The sequence below is a fragment of the Taudactylus pleione genome, unplaced genomic scaffold, assembly GCF_031769625.1.
Source record: "Taudactylus pleione unplaced genomic scaffold, aTauple2 ptg000123l, whole genome shotgun sequence".
In the NCBI taxonomy this organism is placed as follows: Eukaryota; Metazoa; Chordata; class Amphibia; order Anura; family Myobatrachidae; genus Taudactylus; species Taudactylus pleione.
The window spans coordinates 691,617-711,396 of NW_028284525.1; the positions used below are offsets into that span (position 1 = coordinate 691,617).

Below are 19,780 nucleotides of genomic sequence, written 5' to 3' on the forward strand. Positions count from 1 at the left end.
TAGTCTTCTCTGTTTGGAGAGCAGTACATCCCGCCCTTAGGCCCTCATTCAGAGCCGTACGCTCTGAGCAGAGCGCATGCTCTGAATGAGGGCCGCCCTCCATAAAAATGGAGCGTCCTCCTGGACGCTCGTATAGCTGTGGGTCACCACCCACAGCCTATACGAGCGTGCAGTTTGATGGCCGCGATGGTCGTGACCATCGCGACCATCGAAACTGCGAGCCGGAGCCTGCGATTGAGGTTTTCAACCGCAAGCCCCGGAGTGATTTTGGCTCTATCAGAGCCAAAATCACTCCCACTGACATCACTAGTGATGTCAGTGGGCCGGCTTCTGATGGGAGGCGTTCCCATGGGAACGCCCCCACCAGGGAGGCACGCCCCCGGCACGCCCACCAAAGGGGGGGTGCTGTCAATCAACATCGACAGCACGCCCCCTTTGATCAGACACAGCAAGCGAAGGACTTTCCTTCGCTCGTCGCGTCTGGCGCATGCGCACGACGGAGCTCCCTCCGTCGTGCGCATGCTCAGTGCAGACCATCGACCCACTTGCGAGCGGACAGCCGCTTGCGAGTGGGTCTGAATCAGGGCCTTAGTCTTCTCTGTTTGGACAGCAGGACATCCCGCCCTTAGTCTTCTCTGGTTGGAGAGCAGTACATCCCGCCCTTAGTCTTCTCTGTTTGGAGAGCAGTACATTCCGCCCTTAGTCTTCTCTGTTTGGAGAGCAGTACATCCCGCCCTTAGTCTTCTCTGTTTGGAGAGCAGTACATCCCGCCCTTAGTCTTCTCTGTTTGGAGAGCAGTACATCCCGCCCTTATTCTTCTCTGTTTGGAGAGCAGTACATCCCACCCTTAGTCTTCTCTGTTTGGAGAGTAGTACATTTTTGCTTCTGCTTGTTGTAGGAACCTGGTCTGGTTGTATTTTGTTAGCCCTCCAATCAGTCAGTACATTTTGAGTGTAAATCTGTGATTTGGATGTAGAGGGAGTGGATGGTGGTCAATCATATCAGCATCCCTTGACTTGATTCAACACATATCAGCACCTGGATGGTCTCATGGGTTACCGAAGGTGATGGTACAGTATGGATTGTCCATCCACTACAGCCATCGGCCTGATCTGCAGTGGTTCCATTTTGCTGCAAAGGGCCTGATTCATACATGGACTCTATTCACATCACTGCTGCGTCTGTGGATGCACCAGGGATGTGAAATATGCTAATGCCGCAGGTGGCGTCTGAGGAGAAAAGACACCCCCTAACAGCATGGCAGATCCGAGTGCTGCATCTGATGGTTGCAGCATCTGGTAATGCAAAAGGCTCCTCAGAATGTCCATCTTATGTGCGTAGCCGAGGCCAGGAAATCAGACTCAGATCTCCGCTTTGGCACTCCCAGAAAATGTTTCCAGGAATGCAGACCGGCACCTGCCCCTCCCTGCCCCAAAACGACCGCAGCCTGTCAGCAGTGGAGGCCTGCACTTACTCAGTACTCATAATGCGCGTGCAAAATTCTCCCACCATCAGGTTTGCATACATCTCTGAAAGAGGCCCATAGTTCTCGATGGCATCGGGATCTAAACAGGTCTCGGTGTCTATCGAGCAAGTCCCCATTGAGAGGCCAATGGGCATTGTAACTTGCAGAGAGGAACGCATAGAAATGAGATGCATCGATGCTGACCAGAATTCCCGGGGAACCAAATCATTTCTGGCAGCTCAGATCTTTCTAATCTTGCAAACTCCAGAGCTGTGTCCTATCATTCTCGTGCGATGGATGTAATCCTCCCTGGCTGATGGGCTCCTCATAGTGCCCAGCTGGCACTACACAGCTCATCGGTTACTAGTGAGCTAAAGGTAGATGATGACTACAATAATGCAACAAGAACACTTTGTGTAACTAAAATATCACATGATGCTGTCTGTAGCATTACATTATTGTAAAGGGCAAGTTTGTAAATACATGATGTGGTTTCAATAATGCAACAACAGTGTATGTTGATGTGAATAACAGTATTATTAATATGAGTAACAGTACGATTAATATGAGTAACAGTACTAAGGTGTTTATATATGTTTAGAGATGATGTTCCAAAGACCGTTACTATTCAGACTCCAGCAAATCAGCCTCTACTGGCTGCGGAGGACTCTGGACGAGGAGAAGAAGAGGAGGAGGAGGATAAGGTGAAATATACATCTGTCTGCCGTAGATCTTTCTGTCTCTGTGATAGTCTTTGATACCTATCCTATTTATCCCTCTTTAGGAGGACCATTGGGGTGAGACAACTACAGCGATGACCTCTGAGCGCAGCGCCTCTCTGGAGGATTTGACCCCTAACCAAGGATTACAAGAGCCACAGACCAGTAGACCTAGTGTTAGGACCATGTTGGGATTCTACATTTTCTGCTTTCTGGCCATACTCACACTCCTTACTCCACCGATTTTTATCACACTACCACAGGTGCTGTGGAGGACCGAGCTAGAACCTTGTGGTGTTATCTGTGAGGGACTCTATATCTCAGTTGCTTTTAAGTTGCTCTTCATGGTGCTGGGGTCTTGGGCTGTGTTCTTTCGTACCCCACGATATGTCCTACCACGGCTGGTTGAATTCAGAGCTCTTCTTCTTCTCCTGCTCAGCCTATTTCTTGTTTCCTATTGGCTGTTCTATGCAGTGAGAGTCCTGGGGTCGCGAGAAAGGAACTTACTTAGTGTGGTGCAATATACAACCTCACTTGTGGATGTTTTCATCTTTATTCACTACTTGGCCATTGTTTTACTTGAGATAAGACAGTTGCAGCCCTTCTACCACCTCAAGGTTGTGCGAAGCAGTGATGGAGAAGTCCGCTTCTACACCATGGGAACAGCCAGGTATGTTCTTATACTCTATAGGAACAGCCAGGTATGTTCTTCTACACCATGGGAACAGCCAGGTATGTTCTTCAACACCATGGGAACAGGTAGGTATGTTCTTCTACACTATTGGAAGAGCCAGATATGTTGTTCTACTCTATAGGAACAGCCAGATATGTTGTTCTACTCTATAGGAACAGCTATGTATGTTCTTCTACACTTACGAAACAGCTAGATATGTTCCTCAACACTATGGGAACAGCCTGGTATTGTCTTCTACACAATGGGAACAGCCAAGTGTGGTCTTATACATAACACTGTACAACAAATTAATACTTTTAATTTGTTTCCTTTCTAAAAATAGTCATACATTACTAATAATCATACATTGCTAATAGTCATACATTGCTAATAGTCATACATCACTAATAGTCATACATCACTAATAATCATACATCGCTCATACATCGCTAATAGTCATACATCGCTAATAGTCATACATCGCTAATAGTCATACATCACTAATAGTCATACATCACTAATAGTCATACATCGCTAATAGTCACACATCGCTAATAGTCACACATCGCTCATAGTCACACATCGCTCATAGTCACACATCGCTAATAGTCACACATCGCTAATAGTCATACATCACTAACAGTCATACATCACTAATAGTCATACAGTACTAATAGTCATACATTACTAATAATCATACATTGCTAATAGTCATACATTACTAATAATCATACATTGCTAATAGTCATACACTGCTAATAGTCATACATTGCTAATAGTCATACATTGCTAATAGTCATACACTGCTAATAGTCATACATTGCTAATAGTCATACATTACTAATAGTCATACATCACTAATAGTCATACATCACTAAAAGTCATACATCGCTAATAGTCATACATTACTAATAGTCATACATCACTAACAGTCATACATCACTAATAGTCATACATCACTAATAGTCATACATCACTAACAGTCATACATCACTAATAGTCATACATTGCTAATAGTCATACATCGCTAATAGTCATACATCACTAATAGTCATACATCACTAAAAGTCATACATCGCTAATAGTCATACATCGCTAATAGTCATACATCGCTAATAGTCATACATCGCTAATAGTCATACATTGCTAATAGTCATACATTACTAATAATCATACATTGCTAATAGTCATACACTGCTAATAGTCATACATTGCTAATAGTCCTACATTACTAACAGTCACACATCACTAATAGTCATACATCACTAATAGTCATACATTACTAATAGTCATACATCACTAATAGTCATACATCACTAATAGTCACACATCACTAATAGTCACACATCACTAATAGTCACACATCACTAATAGTCATACATCACTAATAATCATACATCACTAACAGTCATACATCACTAACAGTCATACATCACTAACAGTCATACATCACTAATAGTCATACATCACTAATAGTCATACATCACTAATAGTCATACAGTACCAATAGTCATACATCACTAATAGTCATACATTACTAATAGTCATACATCACTAATAGTCATACATTACTAATAGTCATACATTACTAATAGTCATACATCACTAATAGTCATACATTACTAATAGTCATACATTACTAATAGACATACATTACTAATAGTCATACATTGCTAATAATCATACATTACTAATAGTCATACATTGCTAATAATCATACATTACTAATAGTCATACATTGCTAATAGTCATACATTACTAATAGTCATACATTACTAATAGTCATACAGTACTAATAGTCATACATTACTAATAGTCATACATTACTAATAGTCATACATTGCTAATAATCATACATTACTAATAGTCATACATCACTAATAGTCATACAGTACTAATAGTCATACATTACTAATAGTCATACATTACTAATAGTCATACATTGCTAATAATCATACATTACTAATAGTCATACATTGCTAATAATCATACATTGCTAATAGTCATACATTGCTAATAATCATACATTACTAATAGTCATACATTGCTAATAATCATACATTACTAATAGTCATACATCACTAATAGTCATACATTACTAATAGTCATACATTGCTAATAATCATACATTACTAATAGTCATACATTACTAATAGTCATACATTACTAACAGTCATACATTACTAATAGTCATACATCACTAATAGTCATACATTACTAATAGTCATACATTACTAACAGTCATACATTACTAATAGTCACACATTACTAATAATCATACATTGCTAACAGTCAGACATTACTAACAATCACAGATTACTAACAGTCATACATTACTAATAGTCCTACATTACTAATAGTCATACATTGCTAATAGTCATACATTGCTAATAATCATACATTACTAACAGTCATACATTACTAATAGTCATACAGTACCAATAGTCATACATTACTAGTAGTCATACAGTACCAATAGTCATACATTACTAGTAGTCACACATTACTAATAATCATACATTGCTAACAGTCAGACATTACTAACAATCACAGATTACTAACAGTCATACATTACTAATAGTCCTACATTACTAATAGTCATACATTGCTAATAGTCATACATTGCTAATAATCATACATTACTAACAGTCATACATTACTAATAGTCATACATCACTAATAGTCATACATCACTAACAGTCATACTGTACATTACTAATAGTCATACATCACTAATAGTCATACATCACTAACAGTCATACATTACTAATAGTCATACATTACTAATAGTCATACATTACTAATAGTCATACTGTACATTACTAATAGTCATACATCACTAATAATCATACATCGCTAATAGTCACACATTACTAATAGTCATACATCAGTAACAGTCACACATCACTAATAGTCACACATCACTAACAGTCATACATCACTAACAGTCATACATCACTAATAGTCATACATCACTAATAGTCATACATCACTAATAGTCATCCATCACTAACAGTCATCCATTACTAATAGTCATACATCAGTAACAGTCATACATCACTAATAGTCATACATCACTAATAGTCATACATCACTAATAGTCATACATCACTAATAGTCAGACATTACTAATAGTCATACATCACTAATAGTCATACATCACTAATAATCATACATTACTAATAGTCATACATCACTAATAGTCATACATCACTAACAGTCATACATTACTAACAGTCATACATTACTAATAGTCATACATTACTAATAGTCATACATTACTAACAGTCATACATTACTAACAGTCATACATTATTAATAGTCATACATCACTAATAGTCACACATTACTAATAGTCATACATTACTAACAGTCATACTGTACATTACTAATAGTCATACATCACTAATAGTCATACATCAGTAATAGTCATACATCACTAATAGTCATACATCACTAATAGTCATACATCACTAATAGTCATACATCACTAATAGTCATACATTGCTAACAGTCATACATTACTAACAGTCATACATTACTAATAGTCATACATCACTAATAGTCATACATCACTAATAGTCATACATCACTAATAGTCATACATCACTAATAGTCATACATCACTAATAGTCATACATCACTAATAGGCATACATCACTAATAGTCATACATCACTAATAGTCATACATCACTAATAGTCATACATTACTAACAGTCATACATCACTAATAGTCATACATCACTAATAGTCATACATCACTAATAGTCATACATCACTAATAGTCATACATTACTAATAGTCATACATCACTAATAGTCATACATCACTAATAGTCATACATTACTAACAGTCATACATTACTAATAGTCATACATCACTAATAGTCATACATCACTAATAGTCATACATCACTAATAGTCATACATCACTAATAGTCATACATCACTAATAGTCATACATTACTAATAGTCACACATCACTAATAGTCATACATTACTAATAGTCATACATCACTAATAGTCATACATTACTAATAGTCATACATCACTAATAGTCATACATTACTAATAGTCACACATCACTAATAGTCATACATTACTAATAGTCATACATTACTAACAATCATACTGTACATTACTAATAGTCATACATCACTAATAGTCATACATTACTAATAGTCATACATTTCTAACAATCATACTGTACATTACTAATAGTCATACATTTCTAACAATCATACTGTACATTACTAATAGTCATACATCACTAATAGTCATACATCACTAATAGTCATACAGTACCAATAGTCATACATCACTAATAGTCATACATTACTAATAGTCATACATCACTAATAGTCATACATTACTAATAGTCATACATTACTAATAGTCATACATCACTAATAGTCATACATTACTAATAGTCATACATTACTAATAGACATACATTACTAATAGTCATACATTGCTAATAATCATACATTACTAATAGTCATACATTGCTAATAATCATACATTACTAATAGTCATACATTGCTAATAGTCATACATTACTAATAGTCATACATTACTAATAGTCATACAGTACTAATAGTCATACATTACTAATAGTCATACATTACTAATAGTCATACATTGCTAATAATCATACATTACTAATAGTCATACATCACTAATAGTCATACAGTACTAATAGTCATACATTACTAATAGTCATACATTACTAATAGTCATACATTGCTAATAATCATACATTACTAATAGTCATACATTGCTAATAATCATACATTGCTAATAGTCATACATTGCTAATAATCATACATTACTAATAGTCATACATTGCTAATAATCATACATTACTAATAGTCATACATCACTAATAGTCATACATTACTAATAGTCATACATTGCTAATAATCATACATTACTAATAGTCATACATTACTAACAGTCATACATTACTAACAGTCATACATTACTAATAGTCATACATCACTAATAGTCATACATTACTAATAGTCATACATTACTAACAGTCATACATTACTAATAGTCACACATTACTAATAATCATACATTGCTAACAGTCAGACATTACTAACAATCACAGATTACTAACAGTCATACATTACTAATAGTCCTACATTACTAATAGTCATACATTGCTAATAGTCATACATTGCTAATAATCATACATTACTAACAGTCATACATTACTAATAGTCATACAGTACCAATAGTCATACATTACTAGTAGTCATACAGTACCAATAGTCATACATTACTAGTAGTCACACATTACTAATAATCATACATTGCTAACAGTCAGACATTACTAACAATCACAGATTACTAACAGTCATACATTACTAATAGTCCTACATTACTAATAGTCATACATTGCTAATAGTCATACATTGCTAATAATCATACATTACTAACAGTCATACATTACTAATAGTCATACATCACTAATAGTCATACATCACTAACAGTCATACTGTACATTACTAATAGTCATACATCACTAATAGTCATACATCACTAACAGTCATACATTACTAATAGTCATACATTACTAATAGTCATACATTACTAATAGTCATACTGTACATTACTAATAGTCATACATCACTAATAATCATACATCGCTAATAGTCACACATTACTAATAGTCATACATCAGTAACAGTCACACATCACTAATAGTCACACATCACTAACAGTCATACATCACTAACAGTCATACATCACTAATAGTCATACATCACTAATAGTCATACATCACTAATAGTCATCCATCACTAACAGTCATCCATTACTAATAGTCATACATCAGTAACAGTCATACATCACTAATAGTCATACATCACTAATAGTCATACATCACTAATAGTCATACATCACTAATAGTCAGACATTACTAATAGTCATACATCACTAATAGTCATACATCACTAATAATCATACATTACTAATAGTCATACATCACTAATAGTCATACATCACTAACAGTCATACATTACTAACAGTCATACATTACTAATAGTCATACATTACTAATAGTCATACATTACTAACAGTCATACATTACTAACAGTCATACATTATTAATAGTCATACATCACTAATAGTCACACATTACTAATAGTCATACATTACTAACAGTCATACTGTACATTACTAATAGTCATACATCACTAATAGTCATACATCAGTAATAGTCATACATCACTAATAGTCATACATCACTAATAGTCATACATCACTAATAGTCATACATTGCTAACAGTCATACATTACTAACAGTCATACATTACTAATAGTCATACATCACTAATAGTCATACATCACTAATAGTCATACATCACTAATAGTCATACATCACTAATAGTCATACATCACTAATAGTCATACATCACTAATAGGCATACATCACTAATAGTCATACATCACTAATAGTCATACATCACTAACAGTCATACATTACTAACAGTCATACATCACTAATAGTCATACATCACTAATAGTCATACATCACTAATAGTCATACATCACTAATAGTCATACATTACTAATAGTCATACATCACTAATAGTCATACATCACTAATAGTCATACATTACTAACAGTCATACATTACTAATAGTCATACATCACTAATAGTCATACATCACTAATAGTCATACATCACTAATAGTCATACATCACTAATAGTCATACATCACTAATAGTCATACATTACTAATAGTCACACATCACTAATAGTCATACATTACTAATAGTCATACATCACTAATAGTCATACATTACTAATAGTCATACATCACTAATAGTCATACATTACTAATAGTCACACATCACTAATAGTCATACATTACTAATAGTCATACATTACTAACAATCATACTGTACATTACTAATAGTCATACATCACTAATAGTCATACATTACTAATAGTCATACATTTCTAACAATCATACTGTACATTACTAATAGTCATACATTTCTAACAATCATACTGTACATTACTAATAGTCATACATCACTAATAGTCATACATCACTAATAGTCATACATTACTAATAGTCATACATCACTAATAGTCATACATTACTAATAGTCATACATTACTAACAATCATACTGTACATTACTAATAGTCATACATCACTAATAGTCATACATCACTAATAGTCATACATCACTAATAGTCATACATTGCTAATAGTCATACATCACTAATAGTCATACATTACTAATAGTCATACATCACTAATAGTCATACATCACTAATAGTCATACATCACTAATAGTCATACAGTACTAATAGTCATACATTACTAATAGTCATACATCACTAATAGTCATACATTACTAATAGTCATACATTACTAACAATCATACTGTACATTACTAATAGTCATACATCACTAATAGTCATACATTACTAATAGTCATACATTACTAACAATCATACTGTACATTACTAATAGTCATACATCACTAATAGTCATACATCACTAATAGTCATACAGTACTAATAGTCACACGTTACTAATAGTCACACATTACTAATAGTCACACATCACTAATAGTCATACATTACTAACAATCATACTGTACATTACTAATAGTCATACATCACTAATAGTCATACATTACTAATAGTCATACATTACTAACAATCATACTGTACATTACTAATAGTCATACATCACTAATAGTCATACATCACTAATAGTCATACATCACTAATAGTCATACATTACTAATAGTCATACATCACTAATAGTCATACATTACTAATAGTCATACATTACTAATAGTCATACATTACTAACAATCATACTGTACATTACTAATAGTCATACATCACTAATAGTCATACATTACTAATAGTCATACATTACTAACAATCATACTGTACATTACTAATAGTCATACATCACTAATAGTCATACATCACTAATAGTCATACATCACTAATAGTCATACATTACTAATAGTCATACATCACTAATAGTCATACATTACTAATAGTCATACATCACTAATAGTCATACATCACTAATAGTCATACATCACTAATAGTCATACATCACTAATAATCATACATCGCTAATAGTCATACATTACTAACAGTCACACATCACTAATAGTCATACATCACTAATAGTCATACATTACTAACAGTCATACATTACTAATAGTCATACATCACTAATAGTCATACATTACTAATAGTCATACATCACTAATAGTCATACATTGCTAATAGTCATACATTACTAATAGTCATACATTACTAATAGTCATACATCACTAATAGTCATACATCACTAATAGTCATACATCACTAATAGTCATACATCGCTAATAGTCATACATTGCTAATAGTCATACATTACTAATAGTCATACATTACTAATAGTCATACATCACTAATAGTCATACATCACTAATAGTCATACATTGCTAACAGTCATACATCACTAACAGTCATACATCACTAATAGTCATACATCACTAATAGTCATACATCACTAATAGTCATACATTACTAATAGTCATACATTACTAATAGTCATACATTACTAATAGTCATACATCACTAATAGTCATACATTACTAATAGTCACACAGTACTAATAGTCACACAGTACTAATAGTCACACATCACTAATAGTCATACATTACTAATAATCATACATTACTAACAGTCATACATCACTAATAGTCATACATCACTAATAGTCATACATTACTAACAGTCACACATTACTAATAATCATACATTACTAATAGTCATACATTACTAATAGTCATACATTGCTAATAGTCATACATTACTAACAGTCATACATCACTAATAGTCATACATTACTAATAGTCATACATTACTAATAGTCATACATCACTAATAGTCATACATTACTAACAGTCATACTGTACATTACTAATAGTCATACATTACTAACAGTCATACTGTACATTACTAATAGTCATACATCACTAATAGTCATACATCACTAATAGTCATACATTGCTAATAGTCATACATTACTAACAGTCATACATCACTAATAGTCATACATCACTAATAGTCATACATTACTAACAGTCATACATCACTAATAGTCATACATCACTAACAGTCATACATCACTAATAGTCATACATTACTAATAGTCATACATTACTAATAGTCATACATCACTAATAGTCATACATCACTAATAGTCATACATTACTAACAGTCACACATTACTAATAGTCATACATCACTAATAGTCATACATTACTAATAGTCACACATCACTAATAGTCATACATCACTAATAGTCATACATCACTAATAATCATACATCGCTAATAGTCATACATTACTAACAGTCACACATTACTAATAGTCATACATCACTAATAGTCATACATCACTAATAATCATACATCACTAATAGTCATACATCACTAATAGTCATACATCACTAATAGTCATACATCACTAATAGTCATACATCACTAATAGTCATACATTACTAACAGTCATACATTACTAATAGTCATACATTACTAATAGTCATACATTACTAATAGTCATACATCACTAATAGTCATACATCACTAATAGTCATACATTACTAACAGTCATACTGTACATTACTAATAGTCATACATCACTAATAGTCATACATCACTAATAGTCATACATCACTAATTTGAGGTAAAAAAAAACTAAAATGATTTCAGAATGTTGTTACTAGCTCTATTTTTTGAGCTACACTACTTGCAGCATACTGTATGTACATTAGTAATATAGTCATAGTGAAAAGCTTTTTTACAATAATCTGATATTTTCTTGATAGAAAATAAATAACAGTTGTTTTAATTAAATCAATCACAAATAAGAACACAAAACAAACATACAGCATAGGAAACATACATACAGCATAGGAAACAAACATACAGCATAGGAAACATACATACAGCATAGGAAACATACAGCATAGGAAACATACATACAGCATAGGAAACAAACATACAGCATAGGAAACAAACATACAGCATAGGACACAAGCATACAGCATAGGAAACATACATACAGCATAGGAAACAAACATACAGCATAGGAAACATACATACAGCATAGGAAACATACATACTGCATAGGATACATACAGCATAGGAAACATACATACAGCATAGGAAACAAACATACAGCATAGGAAACAAACATACAGCATAGGAAACATACACACAGCATAGGAAACACACATACAGCATAGGAAACAAACATACAGCATAGGAAACAGACATACAGCATAGGAAACAGACATACAGCATAGGAAACATACAGCATAGGAAACAAACATACAGCATAGGAAACATACAGCATAGGAAACAAACATACAGCATAGGAAACATACATACGGCATAGGAAACAAACATACAGCATAGGAAACAAACATACAGCATAGGAAACATACATACAGCATAGGAAACATACAGCATAGGAAACAAACATACAGCATGGGAAACAAACATACAGCATAGGAAACAGCCATACAGCATAGGAAACAAACATACAGCATAGGAAACATACACACAGCATAGGAAACACACATACAGCATAGGAAACAGACATACAGCATAGGAAACAGACATACAGCATAGGAAACAAACATACAGCATAGGAAACAAACATACAGCATAGGAAACATACACACAGCATAGGAAACAAACATACAGCATAGGAAACACACATACAGCATAGGAAACAGACATACAGCATAGGAAACATACAGCATAGGAAACATACATACAGCATAGGAAACAAACATACAGCATAGGAAACACACATACAGCATAGGAAACATACAGCATAGGAAACATACAGCATAGGAAACAAACATACAGCATAGGAAACATACAGCATAGGAAACATACAGCATAGGAAACAAACATACAGCATAGGAAACAAACATACAGCATAGGAAACATACACACAGCATAGGAAACAGACATACAGCATAGGAAACACACATACAGCATAGGAAACAGACATACAGCATAGGAAACATACAGCATAGGAAACATACATACAGCATAGGAAACAAACATACAGCATAGGAAACACACATACAGCATTGGAAACATACAGCATAGGAAACATACAGCATAGGAAACATACATACAGCATAGGAAACAAACATACAGCATAGGAAACACACATACAGCATAGGAAACAAACATACAGCATAGGAAACAAACATACAGCATAGGAAAGTACTATGTAATATAGTGGCCTATACATGGGGGTGCTTTCTCTTTGCTTGTCGCTTGTACTCCTCTTCTGGGGCGTCTCTTGTCACTGTCACCTCCCCTGATATCTTTGTCCCATTGCTGGGATGTCTTGGTGGAATCGCTCACTATGCTGTCACTCAGTGCACCACAGTTATCTTGTGGGGGTAATCCCATGAATCGCATATATTTGAATAGGGGAGGGGACAAATAACTGATTCATTTAATTGGGTCATTAGACCCCGCCTTCTCTGCGCGGAACGCAGATTGCTGGAAAGATTCTCTCCATTCTGCCCACGTCACTAGGAATACCCGTACATCGTCATAAATGGGCTATATCTCAGAACTCAGGACCTCATTCAGAGTCGGTCGTTGCGGCTGCACGGTCGTACGCCACCGATGTTCGCTAAACTGCGCATGCGTAAAGTTCGCAATGCGCGTGGGCAAACTAGCTATTACGATCAGAAATTTCTCTCTCCTTGAACACAGCCAGGTCGGTAGTTTGAGTGACAGGATGAGGCGTTTGTGGGTGGTAACAGGGGAAGGTGCTGGAAAACGGGGGAGTGGAGATCCGAATGCAGGCGTGCCTAATTATGCGAACGGCGTTTTATGGGAGTGCATAATTAACAAAGTAGCGTCATGACACATGTGACATGGGAGGTTTTTACACTGACATGATCGTAGAGCTTAAGAGAGGGTATGGTCAACCTTAAGCTCTACGACCAGTTTCGGTTCCCGATGGTCTCGATTAATCCTTATATGCCCGGAGATGACGTGTAATGCGTACGAGAAGGGGGCGTGTTTTTTTGGCTTCCGGCCGCATCCTCCCCTTGGTCGTCCAGCTACCGATCTGATCTTAAGGACGCAACTCGCGAGTGCATCATTTGCATATCCGCCCCCTTTTCCATTACGACCGTGCGGCTGCAACAACCGACTCTGAATGAGGTCCTAGGAGCTAACTGAGAGTTTTAAATGTCATATTCATTCTGTGCATGGTGAGATCAATTAGAAGTAACTATTTTCACATCGGAAACATTTTCATTGTTGTGCAGTGTAATAAGTACAGCCAGGTATGTTCTTCTACACTATGGGAACAGCCACGTATTGTCTTCTACACATTAGCAAAATCCAGGTATGGTCTTCTAAACTATGGTAACAGCGAGGTATATTCTTCTACACATTAGCAAAATCCAGGTATGGTCTTCTAAACTATGTTCTTCTGCATCATGAGCACAGCCAGGTATTGTCTTCTACACTAAGGGAACAGTCAGGTATTGTCCTCTACACTAAGGGAATAGCGAGGTATGGTCTTCTACACTATGGGAACAGCCAGGTATGGTCTTCTACGCTAAGGGAACACCCAGGTATTGTCCTCTACGCTATGGGAACAGCCAGGTATTGTCCTCTACGCTATGGGAACAGCCAGGTATTGTCCTCTACGCTATGGGAACAGCCTGGTATTGTCCTCTACGCTAAGGGAACACCCAGGTATTGTCCTCTACGCTATGGGAACAGCCAGGTATTGTCTTCTACACTAAGGGAACAACCAGGTATTGTCCTCTACGCTATGGGAACAGTAAGGTATTGTCCTCTACGCTATGGGAACAGCCAGGTATTGTCCTCTACGCTATGAGAACAGTCAGGTATTGTCCTCTACGCTATGGGAACAGCCAGGTATTGTCATCTACACTATGGGAACAGCCAGGTATTGTCCACTACTCTAAGGGAACAGCCAGGTATTGTCCTCTACACTATGGGAACAGCCAGGTATGGTCCTCTACACTAAGGGAACAGCCAGGTATTGTCCTCTACACTAAGGGAACAGCCAGGTATTGTCCTCTACACTATGGGAACAGCCAGGAATTGTCCTCTACACTATGGGAACAGCCAGATATTGTCCTCTACACTATGGGAACAGCCAGGTATTGTCCTCTACACTATGGGAACAGCCAGGTATTGTCCTCTACACTTAGGGACCAGCCAGGTATTGTCTTCTACACTAAGGGAACAGTCAGGTATTGTCCTCTACACTAAGGGAACAGCCAGGTATTGTCCTCTACACTATGGGAACAGCCAGGTATTGTCCTCTACACTATGGGAACATTCAGGTATGGTCTTCTACACTAAGGGAACAGTCAGGTATTATCCTCTACACTATGGGAACAGTCAGGTATTGTCCTCTACACTATGGGAACAGCCAGGTATGGTCTTCTACACTAAGGGAACAGCCAGGTATTGTCCTCTACACTAAAGGAACAGTCAGGTATTGTCCTCTACACTATGGGAACAGTCATGTATTATCCTCTACACTATGGGAACAGCCAGGTATTGTCATCTACACTATGGGAACAGTCAGGTATTATCCTCTACACTAAGGGAACAGCCAGGTATTGTCCTCTACACTATGGGAACAGTCAGGTATTGTCCTCTACACTATGGGAACAGCCAGGTATTGTCCTCTACACTATGGGAACAGCCAGGTATTATCCTCTACACTAAGGGAACAGCCAGGTATTGTCCTCTACACTATGGGAACAGTCAGGTATTGTCCACTACACTATGGGAACAGCCAGGTATTGTCCTCTACACTATGGGAACAGCCAGGTATTGTCCTCTACACTATGGGAACAGCCAGGTATTGTCCTCTACACTATGGGAACAGCCAGGTATTGCCCTCTACACTATGGGAACAGTCAGGTATGGTCTTCTACACTATGGGAACAGTCAGGTATGGTCTTCTACACTAAGGGAACAGTCAGGTATTGTCCACTACACTAAGGGAACAGTCAGGTATTATCCTCCACACTAAGGGAACAGCCAGGTATTGTCCTCTACACTATGGGAGCAGCCAGGTATTGTCCTCTACACTATGGGAACAGCCAGGTATTGTCCTCTACACTATGGGAACAGCCAGGTATTGTCCTCTACACTATGGGAACAGCCAGGTATGGTCTTCTACACTAAGGGAACAGCCAGGTATGGTCTTCTACACTATGGGAACAGCCAGGTATTGTCCTCTACACTATGGGAACAGCCAGGTATTGTCCTCTACACTATGGGAGCAGTCAGGTATTGTCCTCTACACTAAGGGAACAACCAGGTATTGTCCTCTACACTATGGGAACAGCCAGGTATGGTCTTCTACACTAAGGGAACAGCCAGGTATGGTCCTCTACACTATGGGAACAGCCAGGTATGAAATGGCTCTGAGGCAAATAAAGAGGCATTGGGGGCTCTGAGGCACATAATGGGGCAATGGGGGCTCTGAGGCACATAATGGGGCTTTGGAGGCTCTGAGGCACATAATGGGGCATGAGGGTGCTCTCTATTAGAGTGGTTGGATAATTTCCTGAAATGTACCTAATGAAATGTTTGTAGCCCCATGGGGTTTTGGCCACCTTCCTTGTCCCTTCCCCTGTCCGAGAATCTGTAATTGTAAAGGTGATAATAATATGTATAATATGTTTAAAATGTGTGCAGTATAGATTGTACATGAAACTGTGTATAGTGTAGACTGTATATATCACCTGTATGTAATGAGTGTGGTATAGGCTGTATATATAACCTCTGTATAATTTGTGTGTGGTGTAGGCTGTATATATAACCTCTGTATAATGTGTGTGTGGTTTAGGCTGTATATACATAACCTCTGTATAATGTGTGTGTTGTTTAGGCTGTATATATAACCTATGTATAATGTGTGTGTGGTTTAGGCTGTATATATAACCTCTGTATAATGTGTGTGTGGTTTAGGCTGTATATACATAACCTCTGTATAATGTTTGTGTGGTTTAGGCTGTATATATAACCTATGTATAATGTGTGTGTGGTATAGGCTGTATATATAACCTATGTATAATGTGTGTGTGGTTTAGGCTGTATATATAACCTCTGTATAATGTGTGTGTGCTGTAGTCTGTATATATAAAACCTCTGTATAATGTGTGTGTTGTTTAGGCTGTATATATAACCTATATATAATGTGTGTGTGGTTTAGGCTGTATATATAACCTCTGTATAATGTGTGTGGTTTAGGCCTGTATATATAACCACTGTATAATGTGTGTGGTTTAGGCTGTATATATAAAACCTCTGTATAATGTGTGTGTGGTTTAGGCTGTATATATAACCTATATATAATGTGTGTGTGGTATAGGCTGTATATATAACCTCTGTATAATGTGTGTGTGGTTTAGGCTGTATATATATAACCTATGTATAATGTGTGTGTGGTTTAGGCTGTATATATAACCTCTGTATAATGTGTGTGTGCTGTAGGCTGTATATATATAACCTATGTATAATGTGTGTGGTTTAGGCTGTATATATAACGTCTGTATAATGTGTGTGGTTTAGGCTGTATATATAACCTATGTATAATGTGTGTGGTTTAGGCTGTGTATATAACCTCTGTATAATGTGTGTGTGGTGTAGGCTGTATATATAACCTCTGTATAATGTGTGTGTGGTGTAGGCTGTGTATATAACCTCTGTATAATGTGTGTGTGTGGTATAGGCTGTATATATAACCTATGTATAATGTGTGTGTGGTATAGGCTGTATATATAACCTCTGTATAATGTGTGTGTGGTATAGGCTGTATATATAACGTCTGTATAATGTGTGTGTGGTTTATGCTGTATATATATATAACCTCTGTATAATGTGTGTGTGGTTTAGGCTGTATATATAACCTCTGTATAATGTGTGTGTGGTTTAGGCTGTATATATAACCTATGTATAATGTGTGTGGTTTAGGCTGTATATATAACCTCTGTATAATGTGTGTGTGGTGTAGGCTGTATATATAACCTCTGTATAATGTGTGTGTGGTGTAGGCTGTATATATATAACATCTGTATAATGTGTGTGTGATGTAGGCTGTATATATAACCTCTGTATAATGTGTGTGTGGTTTAGGCTGTATATATATAACCTCTGTATAATGTGTGTGGTATAGGCTGTATATATAACCTCTGTATAATGTGTGTGTTGTATAGGCTGTATATATATATAACCTCTGTATAATGTGTGTGTGGTTTAGGCTGTATATATATATATAACCTCTGTATAATGTGTGTGTGGTTTAGGCTGTATATATAACCTCTGTATAATGTGTGTGTGGTTTAGGCTGTATATATAATCTCTGTATAATGTGTGTGTGGTTTAGGCTGTATATATAACCTCTGTATAATGTGTTTTTAGTATACAGAGAGCTGCACTATTCGTGTTAGAAAATTACATGAAAGATTTTCCCGCTGAGACTCCGGAAGCGCACACCAGATCGCCAGAAACACGGGAGAAGCTCGGTAAACGGCAAAGTGTAGATGGTGAGTGAGACATCTGGGACAGCCCCACAGAAATGACCCCAGGGAAACCATTATCTATATAGCCCTAACTTGTCCCATTGTGCCGCCAATGACAGTGAAGTCCCTAGGATGCGTAGGCGCTGTGATTAGTGATTGGGGAGGAGCAGGGCCGGCGGTAGGTAACTCTGCACCCAGCCCCATGCCATGCATCCCCTCTGCCCGCACCTTCCCTGCGTCCTGCCCCTGACCATTCCATTATACCTACAGCAGGTGGGTGGTGGGCGGGGATTTATTCAGCCCGACCC

General features: G+C 36.5%; 1 pseudogene; it reads left to right on the forward strand.

The window, feature by feature from the left end:
* Nucleotides 1-1,552: 1,552 nt before the first annotated feature.
* LOC148523985 (vang-like protein 1) overlaps nucleotides 1,553-19,780 on the forward strand; it is a 113,022-nt pseudogene continuing 94,794 nt past the window's right edge.